This window comes from Nerophis lumbriciformis, linkage group LG26, assembly GCF_033978685.3.
Source record: "Nerophis lumbriciformis linkage group LG26, RoL_Nlum_v2.1, whole genome shotgun sequence".
In the NCBI taxonomy this organism is placed as follows: Eukaryota; Metazoa; Chordata; class Actinopteri; order Syngnathiformes; family Syngnathidae; genus Nerophis; species Nerophis lumbriciformis.
Genome location: NC_084573.2, coordinates 9,945,299 through 9,968,359, shown reverse-complemented (window position 1 = coordinate 9,968,359; position 23,061 = coordinate 9,945,299). Strand labels below are relative to the sequence as shown.

The window sequence follows — 23,061 nt, the reverse complement described above, 5'->3', positions numbered from 1 at the left end:
TTTCCTGTCCTGTCTATGAATGTTCTCATTCACCATGTCACTGTCATCTCAGTTGTTTGCAACTGGACTGTTTGGTTTGTCTTAGAAGACGTTTCACCTCTCATCTGAGTTGACTTCATCAGTTCTTGATCTTAGACTTAGATTGGTCACATCTCGTCTTGGACTTAGACTTAGATCGGTCTCATCTAGCCTTAGACTTAGGTTGGTCTCATCTAGCCTTAGACTTAGGTTGGTCTCATCTAGCCGTAGACTTAGGTTGGTCACATCTAGTCTTCGACTTAGATTGGTCACATGTTGTCTTAGGCATAGATTGGTCAGATCTGGTCACAGGCATAAATTGGTCACATCTAGTATTAGACTTCGATTGTTCACATCTCGTCTTGGACTTAGATTGGTCACATCTCGTCTTGGACTTAGATTGGTCACATCTAGTCTTAGACTTAGATCGGTCTCATATAGCCTTAGACTTAGGTTGGTCACATCTGGGTTTTAGGCATAGATTGGTCACATCTGGTCTTAGGCATAAATGGGTCACATCTAGTCTTAGATCGGTCACATCTAGTATTAGACTTAGATTGGTCACATCTAGTTTTAGGCATAGATTGGTCACATCTGGTTTTAGGCATATATTGGTCACATCTAGTCTTAGATCGGTCACATCTAGTTTTAGACTTTAAATGGTCACATCTGGTCTTAGGCATAGATCGGTCACATCTGGTCTTAGGCATAGATCGGTCACATTTAGACAGATCGGTCACATTTAGACTTAGATCGGTCACATCTAGTCTTAGATGGTCAGATCTAGTTTTAGACTTCGTTTGGTCACTTCTAGTCTTAGACTTCAATTGGTCACTTCTAGATTTAGATTGGTCACATCTGGTCTTAGGCATAAATCGGTCACAACTAGTCTTGGATCGGTCACATCTGGTCTTAGGCATCGATCGGTCACATCTAGTCTTAGACTTAGATCGGTCACATCTAGTCTTAGATGGTCAGATCTAGTCTTATATTGGTCAGATCTAGTTTTAGACTTCGTTTGGTCACTTCTAGTCTTAGACTTCGATTGGTCACTTCTAGTCTTAGACTTAGATTGGTCACATCTGGTCTTAGGCATAGATTGGTCAGATCTGGTCTTAGGCATAAATCGGTCACATCTAGTCTTGGATCGGTCACATCTAGTCTTAGACTTAGATTGGTCACATCTAGTCTTAGACTTAAATTGGTCACATCTGGTTTTAGGCATAGATTGGTCACATCTGGTCTTAGGCATAGATCGGTCACATCGAGTCTTATCGGTCACATCTAGTCTTAGGCTTAGATCGGTCACATCTAGTCCTAGATTGGTCAGATCTAGTCTTACACTTAGATTGGTCACTTCTAGTCTTAGACTTAGATTGTTCACATCTAGTCTTAGATTGGTCACATCTGGTCTTAGACTTGGATTGGTCACATCTGGTCATAGACTTAGATCATCGGTCACATCTTGTCTTAGACTTGGTCACATCGAGTATTCGCCTTAGATTGGTCACATCTGGTCGTAGACTTAGATCAGTCACATCTTGTCTTAGACTTGGTCACATCTGGTCGTAGACTTAGATCGGTCACATCTTGTCTTAGACTTGGTCACATCGAGTATTAGCCTTAGATTGGTCAAATCTGGTCGTAGACTTAGATCAGTCCATCTTGTCTTAGACTTGGTCACATCTGGTCGTAGACTTAGATCATCGGTCACATCTTGTCTTAGACTTGTTCACATCGAGTATTAGCCTTAGATTGGTCAAATCTGGTCGTAGACTTAGATCGGTCACATCTTGTCTTAGACTTGGTCACATCTGGTCGTAGACTTAGATCGGTCACATCTTGTCTTAGACTTGGTCACATCGAGTATTAGCCTTAGATTGCTCACATCGAGTCTTAGACTAAGATTGGTCACATCTAGTCGAGCGGTTGGTGCCAATACCCCAAATATTTATACTCCAAAACCAGGAGGGTGTGCCTGGGCAAGAAAAACTGTTGAGATGCAAACAAACAACCCTAACTGTCAAAGCCAATGACAGTTGTTGAAGTGTAATTTCCTCTCGTTAGCATTGAGGTATTGTGTGGCAGAACAATCGCTGTGGATCGACGACTACCAGTCCAAAATAGTCGGAATCCCCAACGTAAACATTCCATTCAGTTGTAAACAAATGTCACAAATGGCATTCTGGTCACCTATGAACAGAATGTTTCTAACTCCTGGTGGCTAAATTGCATCCTTGCTCAGGCACACCCTCCTGGTTTTGGGGGTTTTGGTACCAGCTGCTAGACTAAATGTGACCAATCTACGTCTAAGACTAGCTTCGACCAACTAAGTCTAAGACTAGATCTGACCAGTCTAAGACTAAATGTGACCAACTAAATTTAAGACTAAATCTGACCAACTAAGTCTAAGACTAGATTCGACTAACTAAGTCTAAGACTAAATCTGACCAACTAAGTCTAAGACTAGATGTGACCAATCTAAGTCTAAGACTAGATGCGACCAACTAAGTCTAAGACTAGATCTGACCAGTCTAAGACTAAATGTGACCAACTAAATTTAAGACTAAATCTGACCAACTAAGTCTAAGACTAGATTCAACGAACTAAGTCTAAGACTAAATCTGACCAACTAAGTCTAAGACTAGATGTGACCAATCTAAGTCTAAGACTAGATGTGACCGATGTCAGTCTAAGACTAAATGTGACCAATCAAAGTCTAAGACTAGACGTGACCAATCCAAGTCTAAGACTAGATGTGACCAACTAAGTCTAAGACTAGATTCGACCAACTAAGTCTAAGACTAGATGCGACCAACTAAGTCTAAGACTAAATGTGACCAATCTATGTCTAAGACTAGATCTGACCAATCTATGTCTAAGACTATATGTGACCAATTAAGTCTAAGACTAGATCTGACCAATCTAAGTCTAAGACTAGATGTGACCAATCAAAGTCTAAGACTAGACGTGACCAATCCAAGTCTAAGACTAGATGTGACCAATCAAAGTCTAAGACTAGACGTGACCAATCCAAGTCTAAGACTAGATGTGACCAATCAAAGTCTAAGACTAGATGTGACCAACTAAGTCTAAGACTAGATGTGACTGATTCAAGTCTAAGACTAGATGTGACCGATCTAAGACTAAGACTAGATGTGACTAATCTAAGTCCAAGACTAGATCTGACCAATCTAAGTCTTAAAATCGATACTTTTTATGGTATCGATCAATTCAATCGTTTCCCTTCGATCAATTCAATCGTTTCCCTTTTAAAACGATATTGGATCGATACCTATTTCTTGGAAGGCAAACTTGCCGAAATGAAAAAATATAAATCGATATATTGATGTATTGACTAATCCTTACACTGATCATAGAAGTTTATATAGAATACTCGATCAGAAGATATGAATATTTATGACCATGTGATTTACTTTATTGTCAACATCAAAACTTGTGATGTTAAACATTTGATAGTTAAGACAATTCTTCTCCAATCACATCATGGCTGACATCTGCCCCTACTAGCTTCAGATCAATGCACGGACACGCCCCTTGGACTAAGCTAGTAGGGGCAAAGCAGAAGTAGACTGAATTGTCAAGTAGCGTTACTTTACAGTAGGACTCTTGTTATATTAATAATAATACTTTGTAGCTATATTACAGTCCCCAACATTTTAAGGGTCCATTTTACATGAAGTATGACAAATATTAAATTTTTATTTGTATTAATACTTTTTAAAAATGTCTCTACAAAAGGATACATACTGTACTGTGCATAGACAAGGACAACTTTTCCAAATACATCAAACATCTAAATGTAGATTGTACTTCTGTGAGGAAAAAAAGAAAATAAAGAAAGAATAGTAAACAATATATTAATTTCAAATTATGTACATGTAAATTATTATATAAATAAATCATTTTTAAATTGAATTGATGTTTGATGTTTCTCGACAGGAAGTTGACAATTATTTTTGTACCAGTGTGTTTTGTTTTGACAGCGCTTGTGGAAGCCGCAATGCACGATGGGAAACTAATATTCCCGAGTCTAACTTGCCAAAGTTACCCAAAACAACCGCTAGATGGCGACCACGCACATTGTATGCCGATTGTGCGTGTACAACGTATAATGTGCTTTTGTCGCCATCTAGTGGTTAAGTAGGATTCAGCAACCTGCCCAACATACATTAACGTCCTCATCACGTGATACTACAATTGTTTATGCAAATTGTAATGTATTTGGAGTATGAATAATGTTAATGTCAATTATCAAACTCAAATACTTTCTAATTTGCATATTTTCTGGCACTTATTCTTTTTTTTCTTCTTCTTTTTTTTACAAATAAAAGTAAAATAATTTTAAAAAGTAAACAAAAAGAATAGAAAAGCAAAGTTAAAAACATGATGTATATGGTTATATGTATATTCTGGCCAGTTTGAATTTTTTGACACTTAAAACGTTGAAGACATAAAGTTAAAAAAAATCAAAACATAAAAAGGAAAAAAAATAAGTTAGAGAAATAATTGACTAAAAAAATAAACCAAAGAAAGGTTACTAAAAATATATACATTTAAAATTGTGTATGTATAAACAAATTATATAAACAAATACAATTATATATATATATATCCTTCCATCCACTCATTACATATATATACGTATATATATATATATATATATATATATATATATATATATATATATATATATAATTGACATTAACAGTATTCAAACTCAAATACATTACAATTTGCATAAACAATCGATGAGGACGTTAATGTATGACAGGCAGGTTGCTGAATCCTACTTAACCACTAGATGGCGACAAAGGCACATTATACGTTGTACACGCACAATCGGCATACAATGTGCGTGGTCGCCATCTAGTGGTTGTTTTGGGTAACTTCGGCAAGTTAGACTCGGGAAGATTAGTTTCCCATCGTGCATTGCGGCTTCCACAAGCGCTGTCAAAACAAAACACACTGGTACAAAATAACTGTCAACTTCCTGTCGAGAAATCATCAAACTTCAAGTGTGTGCGTGTTAATGGAGACAAAAGTGACGAGGAAGCTTCTTTTCCTTCCTTCGTACATGTTGCCTTTTTTCGTTTGTGACGTATGCAACCATAGACATTTTATAAGGGTACGCAGCATGGAGCGCTACTGCCTACTGGCGCTGACGAGACGCGGGGCCGCCATCTTGGAGTGGTGATCCTCTCCACTCAGTGTAATTCATTTGGCAGGAGCAATGAACTGTCAGCGCATTTAATTCATCTCACCTCACTGAATACCACTGATTTTCACGCGCTTTTTTGTCATACGTGTAGCTATGATAAAGGACACATGTTTTGGTGTGTTTTATTATTCATAGTTTGCTTAACAGTAATAGAATATTCTTATATGCTATAAGTGACCAGACGTCCGAGATCAAAACTGGGAATATAATCCCAGAGAAGGGGGAAAAAAACGGTCAGCTATTTTTAAATTGAAGAAACAATATGATTAGGTAATATATACATGCGTATATCCTACATAAACAATGTATGAATACATTAGATATCTATAAATCTTATAGACCAGGCCTGGGCAATTATTTCACTCGGCGTGTCATATTTAGATTAAAAAAAGTGTATCTGGGGGCCGGTATATCTATTTTTAGGAACACTAATACAAAACCTCACAATAATGATTGAAAGCTAAAAACGTTATGACAGATCGCCTTAAAAAACAACAAACCCCCTTCTTGTCTCTCATGGACACGCACTTGTTGTTGTTGACTTTGGACTAGCGACTTCACAGACATCAAGGCCGCGGAACAGAGACACACTACGGGCTTACACACACACTTGCAACCACAAAAATATATGCCCCAACCAACCCAACGCCCTTGATGCAAATCCCATAAGGGTGATGAATGGATGGTCAGCGCCTGAGAGCTGTGGCCTGCCATCATGACCTCGCACTCCCTTCCCTCTGTTGCTAGATATCTCGAGATGTATGTTGTAATATGTATATGTGCTTTGCTATGGAGGTTTTTTCCCACTCCAGACTGGGCCCCATTAGGAGCCCAGTCTAGATTGTATTTTTTTACTCATCCTTCCCCAGCCTTTTACTTTTTTCCCATCTTTTATGGGGCGCCTTGTGTCGACTCATCAGCGTTCCTGTTCTGTAACCATGTACACTGTTTGTTTTGTCCAATCTTGAACGGGTTTGTGCTGAAAACCAAATTTTGTTACTTACTTGTGCAATGACAATAAAGACCTATCTATATATCTATTTAGACGGTATTAGAATTTTTTTTTTACTGAATGAGACACCCAGAATGTGCATGAAAATAAAGAATGTGGGATTTACAATATTAACTATCAATGATAAAACACTGAATATTGACAAAATATTTTACAATCAACCAAAACGCAACCAAAATGCAACAAACATAGTGAAAAAAACCCCACCTACAATCTGAGATATCTCATAGTGACCATAGTAAGTAATTAGATGACCATAGTAACTAATTAGATGACCATAGTAACTAGTATATGATGCAGATTCCAAGCATGTAAAGACTTAGTATAGTTGAAGACTTCCGGTCATTAGAAAACATGAGTGCACATCATAATGGCAGCTACACTTTACATCTTAAACATCTAAAAAAATAATTTAGGAATGTCCGGCGGGCCAGATTGAAAAGCTCAACGGGCCGCATGTGGCCCCCAGGCCTTAATTTACCCAGGTCTGTTACAGACTGTATCTCTGTTGCTGCAGCAGCAGAGAGTTTATTCTGTCTTGACACTTTGTATTGATATTTTGTATTACATTCTTCCCTTAAATGATCATGTTTATAGTGATTGTTTTATATGTATTTTTTATGTATGTCTCTTTGGATAAAAGTATCAGCCAAATACTTAAACATAAACATATATAAATACCTGAAAGTCTTTATATCAGCTAAAAACCACCAATCTGTTTCACTGGATTCTGAATAAAACCAAATTCTGTCTTACCCAACAATGTTAAGAAAGTATTGTCTTATACTTTGCCTAAAATGAGAATGCATCATAATCAGTGGCAGCTGGTGAATTTTGTTTTAGGTGGGGCTGAAAGTTTGTAAACCAAACCCCTGTAGGTGGGTCATCCTCCCCCAGAAGATTTCTTTGTGATTTTCACATACAAATGAAGCATTCTGACAAAATAATGAAGACAAAATAGAACATTTCAAGGACGATGCTCCCAGAGATGAGTGCCATGTACACAACTCGCTGCCTAAAGCGAGTACACAACATTCTGAAGGACAGATACCACCCAGCACATGGCCTCTTCAACCTGCTACCCTCTGGAAGGAGGTATAGATCGATTCGCGCCAGGACCACCAGAATGTCTCACAGTCTGTATCCCCAGGCTGTGAGACTGCTAAATGAACAATAAATAATAGTAAATAAATGAACACTGAAATTCAAGTATTTCTTTTATTTATATATATATATATATATATATATAGCGAGCATTCACTGAAAGTCAAGTATTAATTATATATATATATATATATTAGAGATTTCAAATGCTTTAAAATGTAATATCGGAAATTATCGGTATCGTTATTTTTATTATCAATATCGTTTTGTTTTTTTTTGGTTTTTTTATTAAATCAATACAAAAAAACACAAAATACACTTACAATTAGTGCACCAACCCAAAAAACCTCCCTCCCCCATTTACATTCATTCACACAAAAGGGTTGTTTCTTTCTGTTATTAATATTGTGGTTCCTACATTATATATCAATATATATCAATACAGTCTGCAAGGGATACAGTCTGTAAGCACACATGATTGTGCGTGCTGCTGGTCCACTAATAGTACTAACCTTTAACAGTTAATTTTACTCATTTTCATTAATTACTAGTTTCTATGTAACTGTTTTTGTATTGTTTTACTTTTTTTTTTATTCAAGAAAATATTTTTAATTTATTCATCTTATTTTATTTTATTAATATTTAAAAAAAGGACCTTATCTTCACCATACCTGGTTGTCCAAATTAGGCATAATAATGTGTTAATTTCACGACTGTATTTATCAGTATCGGTTGATATCGGTATCGGTAATTAAAGAGTTGGACAATATCGGAATATCGGATATCGGCAAAAAGTCATTATCGGACATCCCTAATATATATATATATATATATATATATATATATATATATATATATATATATATATATATATATATATATATATATATATATATATAAAATAATTGACTTTTGGTGAATTCTAGCTGTAAATATACTCCTCCCCTCTTAACCACGCCTCTAACCACGCCCCCCCACCACCGACCACGCCTCCCCCGCCTTCTCCCGAATTCGGAGGTCTCAAGGTTGGCAAGTATGCATTGTTTGTCTGTTCTAGTCTATCCTTGCAATAAAATTGCATTTAATTTATAGCAAAGTCTATCCTATCCTATCATATTAGGATCTTTTTCAAATTAATTGACATTTCTAAGTTAATTGAAATAATGCCAACAAGCATTAGTAATACTACTAATAACCCATCCATCCATTTTCTACCGCTTCTATCTCTCTATTGCAGTGTTTTTCAACCACTGTGCCGCGGCACACTAGTCGGGTGTGCCGTGGGAGATTATCTAATTTCACCTATTTGGGTTGAAAATATTTTTTGCAAACCAGTAATTATAGTCTGCAAATGATGTGTTGTTGTTGAGTTTCGGTGCTGTCTAGAGCTTGGCAGGGTAACCGTGTAATACTCTTCCATATCAGTAGGTGGCAGCAGGTAGCTAAATGCTTTGTAGATGTCGAAAACAGCGGGAGGCAGGTAAAAAAGTATCTAATGCTTAAACCAAAAATAAACAAAAGGTGAGTGCCCCTAAGAAAAGGCATTGAAGCTTAGGGAAGGCTATGCAGAACAAAACTAAAACTGAACTGGCTACAAAGTAAACAAAAAACAGAATGCTGGACGACAGCAAAGACTTACTATGGAGCAAAGACGGCGTCCACGAAGTACATCCGAACATGACATGACAACCAACAATGTCCCCACAAAGAAGGATAAAAACAACTGAAATATTCTTGATTGCTAAAACAAAGTAGATGCGGGAGATATCCCTCTAAGGAAGACATGTAACTGCTACAGGAAAATACCAAAAAAAGAGAAAAAGCTACCAAAATAAGAGCGCAAGACAAGAACTTAAACACTACACACAGGACAACAGCAAAAAAGTCTAAATAAGTCAGGGTGTGATGTGACAGGTGGTGACAGTACACCTACTTTGAGACAAGAGCTATAGTGATGCATGCTTGGTTATGCTTTAAAGTCATACTTGCCAACCTTGAGACCTCTGATTTCGGGAGGTGGGGGGGTGGAGGGTTGGGAGGCGTGGTCGGGGTGGGGCGCGGCGTGGTTGGGGGCGTGGTTAAGAGGGGAGGAGTATATTGACAGCTAGAATTCACCAAGTCAAGTATTTAATACACACACACACACACACATATATATATATATATATATATATATATATATATATATATATATATATATATATATATATATATATATATATATATATATATATATATATATATATATATATATATATACATCCTGAAAATATGCAAACAAAGCTGTGTTTAGATAATTGATACTTCCAACTTGCATAAATAAATATTAAGAAATATAACATAACTTGGCTTCTGAGAGCTTCAAAATGTAATGAATAAAATGCTAAAGTTGTTGATAACTAAGCAATTATTTTATTAATTAAATATGGTCATTTTAAATGAATTATTATGATAATTTAAAATTAATTACTTCAAATATGTTTATTTTAATGTATAATTCTATGGCTGGATGTAATAAGGAGTCAGAAAAAAATACAAATAAAAATACAATTAATTTTGATGTTTTTAGCAAAATATAGTAAAAATGTATTTAGTTATTTAAAAAAAAATTAATAAATATATTTATTTTTAGGTAAGATAAACATAATAATACAATTTGTCTCTAGTCTGGATGATTTAGTTCTTGTCACCCTGTTGTCCTCCCGTCATGAAAAAAGGCTGTCCTCACTCAGGTCTTCATGGAGCTGGAGGGGGCGTGGCCTCCAGCTCCGGCTGGAAATCGGGAGGTTTTCGGGAGAGGCGCTGAATTTCGGGAGTCTCCCGGAAAATTCGGGAGGGTTGGCAAGTATGACTTTAAAGTCATATCCAACAATTGCGACAATGACTTTTTACTGTCAGCTGAGTTTAATTTTTTAATGATTTCTGCTGGTGGTGTGCCTACGCATTTTTTCAACGCAAAAAATGTGCCTTGGCTCAAAAAAGGTTGAAAAACACTGCTCTATTGTACGTGTTTGTAATTATACACATTTAATGTATTTTTATTCTGTCTTGGTTGACCCTCCATTGCAAAGAGGAAACATATATAATATTAATATATAATTTCTGGTACAACCGTCAAGTACACGACATACGTATTTAACGTATTTAAGAGTAAGTACGAACGTACACATAGAAAAATGTACATTTTTTAGCCACCGGCACGGCGCCTTTAGGGGATTTGTAGTTTATAGGCAAGAAGTTCATGGCCTGGCGAGGAGGGTTTCCTCAGGGAGAAAACTACATTTCCCAGGGAGCTCCGTCAACGTGTTCCTTGTCAATATGGCTGTTGTCACACAGACAAAGCACACGCAAATCATTCGCCTCTGATTAGAAATCCTCGGGAAACATTCAGACATCAAACTGCATCACAACGCGGCCTCGGTTCCCTCCGAGGTGGGCCCTTCGGTCGTGTCGTGGACTGCAAATGTTCAAGTGGACGATTTAACGCCAGGTAAGCGTGTAGTTTGTCACACGCCACGCTGGAAATGATGCTATATTCATATCAAATCACCGCTAACCGAAGCTAATGGCACAGTTAGCATGTTGTGCTAACTATTAGCACGGCTAGCATGTCGTGCTAACTGTTAGCACAGCTAGCATGTCGTGCTAACTGGCACTTTCATGTTTCCAAAACAAACCGGTTTTTTTTTAAGACCCGGGGGGCTAAACGGAATGGTTAGCATAACGTAAAGATGGTTGAAAGCTTGCCATGGTAACATATTCCTAAATTAGCAGGGAAGAAGGGCGTGAAAGAAGCTACTTGTCTTACCCTCAAGTGATGAATTAAAAACACACATTTGTGCTCCTGAATGTAATCAACAAACATGCTGGAAGAAACTTGCGTAATAGAAAGTGTATATTAGGACAGCAACGTGTACAGTGGTGCTATAATATAGAATAGAATAGAAAGTAGGGCTGGGCGATATGGCCTTTTTTAAAAGGGTAACATTATCACAATTTCAGAAGGGTTAAAACCATTAAAAATCAGTTCCCAGTGGCTTATTTTATTTTTCAAAGTTTTTTTAAAATTTTTACCCATCACGCAATATCCCTAAAAAAAGCTTCAAATTGCCTGATTTTAACCATCATTATATACACCCGTCCATTTTCCTGTGACGTCACATAGTGATGCCAACACAAACAAACATGGTGCATAGAACAGCAAGGTATAGCGACATTAGCTCGGATTCAGACTCGGATTTCAGTAGCTTAAGCGATTCAACAGATTACGCATGAATTGAAACGGATGGTTGTAGTGTGGAGGCAGGTAGCGAAAACGAATTTGAAGAAGAAACTGAAGCTATTGAGCCATATCGGTTTGAACCGTATGCAAGCGAAACCGACGAAAACGACACGTCAGCCACCGACACGGGAGAAAGCGAGGACGAATTAGGCGATCGCCTTCTAACCAACGATTGGTATGTGTTTGTTTGGCATTAAAGGAAACTAACAACTATGAACTAGGTTTACAGCATATGAAATACATTTGGCAACAACATGCAGTTTGAGAGTGCAGACAGCCCAGTTTTCATCAATTAATATATTCTGTAGACATACCCTCATCCGCTCTCTTTTCCTGAAAGCTGATCTGTCCAGTTTTGGAGTTGATGTCAGCAGGCCAGGGAAGCTAGGGTCGATATTCTTCTCTTGATCATCTTCGGTGGCATAAGGGACGGTGTGAGCCAAGACATCCAGGGGGTTTAGCTCGCTCGTCTGCGGGAACAAACTGCCGCCATTGCTTGCCGTGCTACCGAGGTCCTTTGTCCCTGAATTGCTCACACACTCCGGCAGATTCAATGGGGGTCTGGCGGCAGATTTCTTTGACTTTATCGTTGGAAATGCATCTGCTTTGAGTGTCGCAGGATATCCACACATTCTTGCCATCTCTGTCGTAGCATAGCTTTCGTCGGTAAAGTGTGCGGAACAAACGTCCAATTTTTTGCCACTTTCGCATCTTTGGGCCACTGGTGCAACTTGAATCCGTCCCTGTTCGTGTTGTTACACCCTCCGACAACACACCGACGAGGCATGATGTCTCCAAGGTACGGAAAACACTCGAAAAAAACGGAAAATAACAGAGCTGATTTGAGAAAATGGCAGATTGCTTCTCGATGTGACGTCATCGCTCCGAGAGCGAATATTAGAAAGGCGTTTGATTCGCCAAAATTCACCCATTTAGAGTTCGGAAATCGGTTAAAAAAAAAAAAAGGTCTTTTTTCTGCAACATCAAGGTATATATTGACGCTTACATAGGTCTGGTGATAATGTTCCCCTTTAATATCGCGATACTTTAAGGCCATATCGCGATACACGATATATATCTCGATTAGGGATGATGTTTGATAAGAAATTATCGAGTTTGAGCCTATTATCGAATCCTCTTATCGAACCGATTCCTTATCGATTCTCTTATCGAGTCCAGATAGGTTGTTGTTGTTGTATATGGAAAAAAAAAACACAATATTTGGTTGAACAAAAGCTCACATTTATTTTATAAGAAAAAAATTAAATAAATAAATAAATATTGACTGTTACCCCACAAAAAAAAAATACATACATATTGACTGTTGTTACCACAATTATATTAAGTGGGATTTTTCGGAAAAACAAATATATACAGTAACACAAAAACAACCTGTCTCTGTGATCACTATCGGTGTATAAATAATACTATAGTGTTAAATAAAATCAGTCCCTTGGGCACAAAACTGAAAATAATACAGCTCTCTGCTGCTATTTGACATAAGTGTTTGTTATGATGTTTTGACATTTTTGCACTTTATTTCTTTATTGAAAGAAAATTCTATGAAGAGAGAAGTTGTTTGCAAATGTGGTTACAATGCTAAAAAATGAAAAGTTAAAGCTAAAAAAAGAAATGCACTTTATTGAGTTAACATTATTTCTTTATAGGGGGAAAGTTGTGATGTTATGAGCTAGGGAAAATAACAGCTACACTACCCAGCCTGCAACGGGAGTGACGAGCATGCGCGGTAGCCCCGAAAAGTGTTGTTGCATGTCGCCACCCGGCAGCTAAGAATGAGGTTATGAGCACGCTGTGAAAGTAAACGTCAAGAACTCAGCCAACACGCCTCGTCTGCATTATTTATAATTAGACAGACAACACATATACAGTGTGATTTTGTTTTGTTTACAAGGAAAGAAAAACGGGAGATTATGTCATATATGTTGTATCAATATGTATGTGCTGCGGTTGCTTTAAGAACGTTGCGACAGCTGCCGTAAAGGAGGTGCGTTGCTAGCCTGGTTGCTATGTTTCCGGTTGGTCGTAAAAGTGTTCGTCATGTGTTTGTAGCCTGCTCAAATCTCTCAGTAAAGTTATTCATTGGATTATACCTTTTTTGTTTTGAACTTTTTTACACCTTGGAGCGCCTTTTCCGGTTCATTGTAGTTCCTGCTTTCCCTATCTGCGCCTAATGACCAGAGGTGGGTAGTAACGCGCTACATTTACTTTGTTACATCTACTTGAGTAACTTTTGGGATAAATTGTACTTCTAAGAGTAGTTTTAATGCAACATACTTATACTTTTACTTAAGTATATTTATAGAGAAGGAACGCTACTTTTACTCCGTTACTTTTATCTACATTCAGCTCGCTACTCGCTACTAATTTTTATCGATCTGTTAATGCACGCTTTGTTTGTTTTGGTCTGTCAGACAGACCTTCAAAGTGCCTGCCTTACTGGTGACGTTTCACTTCGTTCCACCAATCAGATGCAGTCACTGGTGACGTTGGACCAATCAAACAGAGACAGGTGGTCACATGACCTGACTTAAACAAGTTGAAAAACTTATTGGGGTGTTACCATTTAGTGGTCAATTGTACGGAATATATACTGTACTGTGCAATCTAATAATAAAAGTTCCAATCAATCAATCAAAAGTGTGAAGGAAAAAATATACTTTTTTTATTTCAACCGTACATCCCGTCAAAAGCCTCAAGACTGACCGCACATGAGGACGTTCCTGTCTTCACAATAAAAGTGCCGCTCCATCGCGCCTGCGCTTTCAAAACAAGAGTCTCCGAAAGCCAGCGCAAACAAGCTAGCAAGCTACGGAGTTTGACGCCAATATATTTCTTGTAAAGTGTATAAAAACGAATATGGAAGCTGGACAAATAGGATGCCAAAAACCCACCACTTTCATGTGGTATTAGACAGAGAGGAGGAACTTTTCTTCTCCTCCATTTGAAAACGTGGACATTATCATCACTACTGTCTGATTACAATCAATGCAAGTCATCAGAATCAGGTAATACACCAACTTATATTCTAGTATTCATTAAAGAAAGGAATCTATATGTTAAACATGCATGTATATTCATTAAAACACCTTTAACATGTAAACAAAAACAGCAAAATAAATACATATAAATGATATACTGTATATATCAATGTATATGTATGTATATATATATATATATATATATATATATATATATATATACAGGTAAAAGCCAGTAAATTAGAATATTTTGAAAAACTTGATTTATTTCAGTAATTGCATTCAAAAGGTGTAACTTGTACATTATATTTATTCATTGCACACAGACTGATGCATTCAAATGTTTATTTCATTTAATTTTGATGATTTGAAGTGGCAACAAATGAAAATCCAAAATTCCGTGTGTCACAAAATTAGATTACTTAAGGCTAATACAAAAAAGGGATTTTTAGAAATGTTGGCCAACTGAAAAGTATGAAAATGAAAAATATGAGCATGTACAATACTCAATACTTGGTTGGAGCTCCTTTTGCCTCAATTACTGCGTTAATGCGGCGTGGCATGGAGTCGATGAGTTTCTGGCACTGCTCAGGTGTTATGAGAGCCCAGGTTGCTCTGATAGTGGCCTTCAACTCTTCTGCGTTTTTGGGTCTGGCATTCTGCATCTTCCTTTTCACAATACCCCACAGATTTTCTATGGGGCTAAGGTCAGGGGAGTTGGCGGGCCAATTTAGAACAGAAATACCATGGTCCGTAAACCAGGCACGGGTAGATTTTGCGCTGTGTGCAGGCGCCAAGTCCTGTTGGAACTTGAAATCTCCATCTCCATAGAGCAGGTCAGCAGCAGGAAGCATGAAGTGCTCTAAAACTTGCTGGTAGACGGCTGCGTTGACCCTGGATCTCAGGAAACAGAGTGGACCGACACCAGCAGATGACATGGCACCCCAAACCATCACTGATGGTGGAAACTTTACACTAGACTTCAGGCAACGTGGATCCTGTGCCTCTCCTGTCTTCCTCCAGACTCTGGGACCTCAATTTCCAAAGGAAATGCAAAATTTGCATGGTTGGGTGATGGTTTGGGGTGCCATGTCATCTGCTGGTGTCGGTCCACTCTGTTTCCTGAGATCCAGGGTCAACGCAGCCGTCTACCAGCAAGTTTTAGAGCCCTGACCTTAGCCCCATAGAAAATCTGTGGGGTATTGTGAAAAGGAAGATGCAGAATGCCAGACCCAAAAACGCAGAAGAGTTGAAGGCCACTATCAGAGCAACCTGGGCTCTCATAACACCTGAGCAGTGCCAGAAACTCATCGACTCCATGCCACGCCGCATTAACGCAGTAATTGAGGCAAAAGGAGCTCCAACCAAGTATTGAGTATTGTACATGCTCATATTTTTCATTTTCATACTTTTCAGTTGGCCAACATTTCTAAAAATCCCTTTTTTGTATTAGCCTTAAGTAATATTCTAATTTTGTGACACACGGAATTTTGGATTTTCATTTGTTGCCACTTCAAATCATCAAAATTAAATGAAATAAACATTTGAATGCATCAGTCTGTGTGCAATGAATAAATATAATGTACAAGTTACACCTTTTGAATGCAATTCCTGAAATAAATCAAGTTTTTCAAAATATTCTAATTTACTGGCTTTTACCTGTGTGTGTGTGTGTGTGTGTATATATATATATATATATATATATATATATATATATATATGAGTGTGTATGTTACTCATCAGTTACTCAGTACTTGTAGTTTTTTCACAACATACTTTTTACTTTTACTCAAGTAAATATTTGGGTGACTACTCCTTACTTTTACTTGAGTAATAAATCTCTAAAGTAACAGTACCGGTACTCTTACTTGAGTACAATTTCTGGCTACTCTACCCACCTCTGCTAATGACTGAGCTACGTGACGTCATTTCTTGTTTCTGGTCGGGACGGGATTCGTTCCCAGGGATTCGAATAAAGAACCAACTCTTTTTCTTTACTATATTGGTCTCGATAACGGGTACCGGTTCTCAAAAAGGGATTCGAGTCCGAGGACTCGGTTCTTTTCTTATCGAACAACCGGGAAAACCGGTTTCGACTATCATCCCTAACAGTGGTGCTACAATATAGAATAGAATAGAAAGTAGGGCTGGGCGATATGGCCTTTTTTAAATATCGCGATATTTTAAGGCCATATCGCGATACACGATATATATCTCGATTAGGGATGATGTTTGATAAATTATCGAATTCGAGCCTATTATCAAATCCTCTTATCGAACCGATTCCTTATCGCTTCTCTTATCAAGTCCAGATAGGTTGTTGTATATGGAAAAAAACCACAATATTTGGTTTCACAAAAGCTCACTTTTATTTTATAAGAATAAAATAAATAAATAAATATTGACTGTTACCCCTCTAAAAAAATAAAATAAATAAATATTGACTGTTGTTACCCAAAGTATATTAAGTGGGATTTTTCAGAAAAACAAATATATACAGTAACACACAAAAACAACCTGCCTCTGTGATCACGATAAGTGTATAAATAATAATATAGTGTTAAATAAAATCAGTCCCTTGGGCACAAAACTGAAAATAATACAGCTCTCCAAAAAGTGCACTTCTGCTGCTATTGGAACATACTAACTACACACACAGGCGGAAAGCTAACAAACAATCCAAGACGTCTAATAAAGTTCCAAAGCAGATTTATCCATTTAGGCTCTTTATTGTTGCTGATCTTGCTTTGTCTTTTCCTATATTTACTTTTGTCTTGCACTGGACTGTTGTTATTTTAATTTTTTTTAAACTGAAATACACACAATGACAAATGTATAAGCTATGTGATTCAAGTAACATACTCAAATTTAATACACAATATGTAAATATTAGCTTCACGCAAATATACAGTACTATCATCAAACAAATACTTCTGAGTGTTGAAACTATTTCGATGGTGGAAATAAACGACTGGAAGCCATTTTAAGTCCTCAAATCATCCATTGAAACATCTTAGTTTTAAATTTAACCACTTTCCACCTTAATATTGAGTTACATAAACAAGTTAAACAGTTTACTTACAGACTTATCTTTTCCAAGGCTTGTAAGAGCTAACACAACTTGTCTACTTCTCAATTGTCTCATGAATTGAACTGACGTCGCCAACCCGGAAGTGCCCAAACTAATGACGCGTAGTATTTTCATATCGCCACAAGGTGTCAGTAAGAGTCTACAATCAAATGGGCATAACATTGCCCATTTGGGATTCGTTCCCAGGGATTCGAATAAAGAACCAACTCTTTTTCTTTACTATAGTGGTCTCGATAACGGGTACCGGTTCTCAAAAAGGGATTCGAGTCAGAGGACTCGGTTCTTTTCTTATCGAACAACCGGGAAAACCGGTTTCGAGCATCATCCCTAATCTAGATATTTTTCCTTAGTCTTGAATGAACACTTGATGCATATAATCACAGCAGTATGATGATTCTATGTGTCTACATTAAAACATTCTTCTTCATACTGCATTAATATATGCTACTTTTAAACTTTCATGCAGTGTTTTTCAACCTTTTCTGAGCCAAGGCACATTTCTTTTAGAGATGTCCGATAATGGCTTTTTTTGCCGATATTCCGATATTGTCCAACTCTTAATTAGGATAGGATAGGTCTTTATTGTCATTGCACAAGTACAACAAAACTTTGTTTTCAGCACAAACCCGTTCAAGATTGGACAAAACAAACAGTGTACAGGGTTACAGAACAGGAATGCTGATGGGTGGCCAAAAGGCGCCCCGTAAAAGATGGGAAAATGGTAAAACACTGGGGAAGGATGAGTAAAAAAATACAATCTAGACTGGGCTCCTAAGGGGGCTCAGTATGGAGTGGGAAAAAAACCTCCATAACAAAGCACATATACATCTCGAGATATCTAGCAACAGAGGGAATGGCGAGGTCATGATGGCAGGCCGCAGCTCTCAGGCGCTGACCATCCATTCATCACCCCTATGGGATTTGCTTCGAGGGCGTTGGGTTTGTGCGGGTGGGTTGTGTATGTGTGGCGCATATTTTTGTGGTTGCAAGTGTGTGTGTGTAAGCCCGTAGTGTGTCTCTGTTCCGCGGCCTTGATGTCTGTGCAGCCGATAAGTCCAAAGTCAACAACAACAAGTGTGTGTCCATGAGAGACAAGAAGGGAGTTTGTTGTGTCTTCGCCGCACTGTCCTCCGGGAGAGTCTCCACGTCAGGCAAACAATCCAAGTTAGAATGTTTTGTACGCGAGTGAAAATAAAATTTGCTTTTCACTCTAAATTGTCTATGACTGGTCCTCAAAACTGCGGGGCAGACAGTCCGATGTGATCCAAAATCACAAGAGTGTCCACAGTTCTTCCCGCATCCTCCAATCCTTTGTGGCAGCTTTGAGCTACTTTGAAGACTGCCAGCAACTTCCAATTTGTCGACAAACCAGAGCAACGCTTACTCCAATCAGCGGATGTCCTGTTGTCATAATTCCGAATAGGTAGATATCTTCATGTCCTCGACAGAAAACAGTCGCCAGGCACGCGGCACTCCTTCTTCTCCCAAGAGTCCGTCGTGTGTCCAGCAACAACCGCTTCGTCACGACAAGCAGGTTCCCCCAAACCCAAGATCTTGTCAATTTCGTTGAGGCCAGTTAAATAGTTCCAATGTTTAGATTTGGAGAGCAGTGCAAAAAGAGGCAACAAGAAAGTTAAGACAAGACAAAGAAGCAAGCAGGAGAGATAAGGGAGAGGAAAGGGGAGCGTCCACCCTCGAGTGCCAGAGAGATACCGATATCAACCGATGCCGATATATACAGTAGTGGAATTAACACATTATTATGCCTAATTTTGTTGTGATGCCCCGCTGGATGCATTAAACAATGTAACAAGGTTTTCCAAAATAAATCAACTCAAGTTATGGAAAAAAATGCCAACATGGCACTGCCATATTTATTATTGAAGTCACAAAGTGCATTATTTTTTTTAACATGCCTCAAAACAGCAGCTTGGAATTTGGGACATGCACTCCCTGAGAGAGGTTGAGGTGGGCGGGGTTGGGGGGGGGCGGGGTTGAGGTGGAGGGGCTGTATATTGTAACGTCCCGGAAGAGTTAGTGCTGCAAGGGGTTCTGGGTATTTGTTCTGTTGTGCTTATGTTGTGTTACGGTGCGGATGTTCTCCCGAAATGTGTTTGTCATTCTTGTTTGGTGTGGGTTCACAGTGTGGCGCATATATGTAACAGTATTAAAGTTGTTTATACGGCCACCCTCAGTGTGACCTGTAGGGCTGTTGACCAAGAATGCCTTGCATTCACTTGTGTGTGTGAAAAGCCGTAGATAGTTTGTAACTGGGCCGACACGCAAAGGCAGTGCCTTTTAGGTTTATTGGCGCTCTGTACTTCTCCTTACGTCCTTGTACACAGCGGCGTTTTAGAAAGTCATACATTTTACTTTTTGAAACCGATACCGATAATTTTGAAACCGATACCGATAATTTCCTATATTAAATTTTAAAGCATTTATCGGTCGATAATATCGGCAGTCCGATATTATCGGCAGTCCGATATTATCGGACATCTCTCATTTTTTTCATTGAAAAAATCCCGAGGCACATAACCCGCAGAAATCATTGAGAATTAGAGATGTCCAATAATATCGGACTGCCGATATTATCGGCCGATAAATGCTTTAAAATGTAATATCGGGAATTATCGGTATCGGTTTCAAAAAGTAAAATGTATGACTTTTTAAAACGCCGCTGTACGGAGTGGTACACGGACGTAGGGAGAAGTACAGAGCTCCAATAAAGGCACTGCCTTTGCGTGCCGGCCCAATTACATAATATCTTTGACTTTTCACACACACACAAGTGAATGCAATGCATACTTGGTCAACAGCCATACAGGTCACACTGAGGGTGGCCGTATAGACAACTTTAACACTGTTACAAATATGCGCCACACTGTGAACCCACACCAAATAAGAATGACAAACAACATTTCGGGAGAACATCCGCACCGTAACACAACATAAACACAACAGAACAAATACCCAGAACCCCTTGCAGCATTAACTCTTCCGGGACGCTACAATATACACCCCCCGCTACCCCCCCACCTCAACCTCCTCATGCTCTCTCAGGGAGAGCATGTCCCAAATTCCAAGCTGCTGTTTTGAGGCATGTTAAAAAAAATGCACTTTGTGACTTCAATAATAAATATGGCAGTGCCATGTTGGCATTTTTTTCCCATAACTTGAGTTGATTTATTTTGGAAAACCTTGTTACATTGTTTAATGCATGCAGCGGGGCATCACAAGAAAATTAGGCATAATAATGTGTTAATTCCACGACTGTATATATCGGTATCGGTTGATATAGGAATCGGTTAAAGAGTTGGACAATATCGGAATATCGGATATCGGCAAAAAAGCCATTATCGGACATCTCTATTGAAAAATGAAACTCAGTAGCCGATATTGACGATAAAAAGTCGTTCTGGCAATTGTTGGATATCAATTCAAACCGTAACCAAGCATGCATCACTATAGCTCTTGTCTCAAAGTAGGTGTACTGTCATGACCTGTCACATCAAGCCGTGACTTATTTGGAGTTTTTTGCTGTTTTCCTGTGTGTAGTGTTTTAGTTCTTGTCTTGCGCTCCTATTTTGGGTGGCTTTTCCTCTTTTGTTGGTACTTTCCTGTAGCAGTTTCATGTCTTCCTTGAACGCTATTCCCCTCACCTGCTTTTGTTTTAGCAATCACGACTATTCAAGTTGTGCGGACGGTATCCTTATTTATGGGGACATTGTTGATTGTCATGTCTAAGTCTTTGCTGTCGTCCAGCATTCTGTTTTTGTTTACTTTGCAGCCAGTTCAGTTTTAGTTTCGTTCTGCATAGCCATCCCTAAACTTCAATGCCTTTTCTTAGCGGCATTCGCCTCTTATTTATTTTTGGTTTAAGTGTTAGATACCTTTCTACCTACTCGGTGCCTCCCGCATATTGTGTTCACCACAAACCATGTTTCCGACATCTACAACCCAATTGGCTACCTGCTGCCACCTACTGATATGGAAGAGTATTACACGGTTACTCTGCTGAGCTCTAGACAGCACAGACACTCAACAACGGCTGCGGATTATAATTATTGGTTTGCAAAAAAATATTTTTAACCCAAATAGGTGAAATTACATAATTTCCCACGGCACACCAAACTGTATCTCACGGCACACTAGTGTGCCGCGCGGCACAGTGGTTGAAAAACACTGCTTTATTGATCCCTGGGGGAAATTCAGCACCACAGTTTGCTCACGATAAACAATAAACACTTAGGTATTTTTTTTTACATACAGTCTATTATACAGCATTATTCACATGTGAATAATGCTGTATAGTCTATTATACAGCATTATTCACATGTGAATAATATAATTATACAGCATTATTAACATGGGAATAATATACATAGTCTATTATACAGCATTATTCACATGTGAAAAATATAAATACAGTCTATTATACAGCATTATTCACATGTGAATAATATAAATACAGTCTATTATACAGCATTATTCACATGTGAATAATATAAATACAGTCTATTATACAGCATTATTCACATGTGAATATTATAAATACAGTCTATTATACAGCATTATTCATATGTGAATAATATAAATACAGTGTATTATACATTCAAGTACAGTCAAAAAGGAACATATGCATTATACAGTCTGATGGCTGTCGGTATGAAGGACTTCCAGTGATAAGAGAAACGCAATATGGCCCATACTGCACCCACATGCAACCTGTCATATGCAGGGTGCGTATGGGTGCTTAAAAACCTTGAAAATGCTTGGATTTTAATGTGTTTTCAAGGTTTGAAAAATGCTTGAATTTTGGGTGGAGTGCTTGTAAATGCTTGGACATGTTCATCATATTTCTCGGCTCAATAGGCTAATTGTAAAATGGAAAAAAACAAAATAAGTTTCCTTAAAAATGCACGCTTGATCTGTTGTCTTTGCACGAGCCCTTACATTAGGTTGTTGTCATGCGGTTCTGTGTCGCCCCCAAGAGGACAGTAGTGCATCGGTACATCATGCCGGGAGGTTGTCGTTTTAATGAACATTGGATGGAAAATGACAAATGCAAACTTTGGATAAAACGTGGACCAAATCCACGTGTAGCCTGCTGCGAAGTGTGCGAAAAGGAAATCCAGCTTTTCGCAATGGGAGAGTCGGCGCTCTCGAGTCATATGAAAGGTAAACCACAGAGATTACTAGCCCTACAAGTTAACTAACGTTAGCTAAAGTTTTGCTTTCTAACCTTTTGGTACATGCTAGACCTAAACTGTGAGATCAGCGCTAGATGACATGTTAAAGGGGAACATGATC

At 38.3% G+C, this 23,061-nt stretch overlaps 1 protein-coding gene across 4 annotated transcripts in view; it reads left to right on the top strand.

Moving 5' to 3' along the window:
- Positions 1 to 10,635: 10,635 nt before the first annotated feature.
- The window catches only part of LOC133623927 (homeobox-containing protein 1-like), a 61,499-nt gene continuing 49,073 nt past the window's right edge, over positions 10,636 to 23,061 (top strand). For all 4 annotated transcript variants that reach the window (XM_061987421.2, XM_061987420.2, XM_061987419.2 and 1 more), the window contains exon 1: positions 10,636 to 10,866. The gene's annotated coding sequence lies outside the window, so the exon portion shown is untranslated. The remainder of the gene's footprint in view (positions 10,867 to 23,061) is intronic.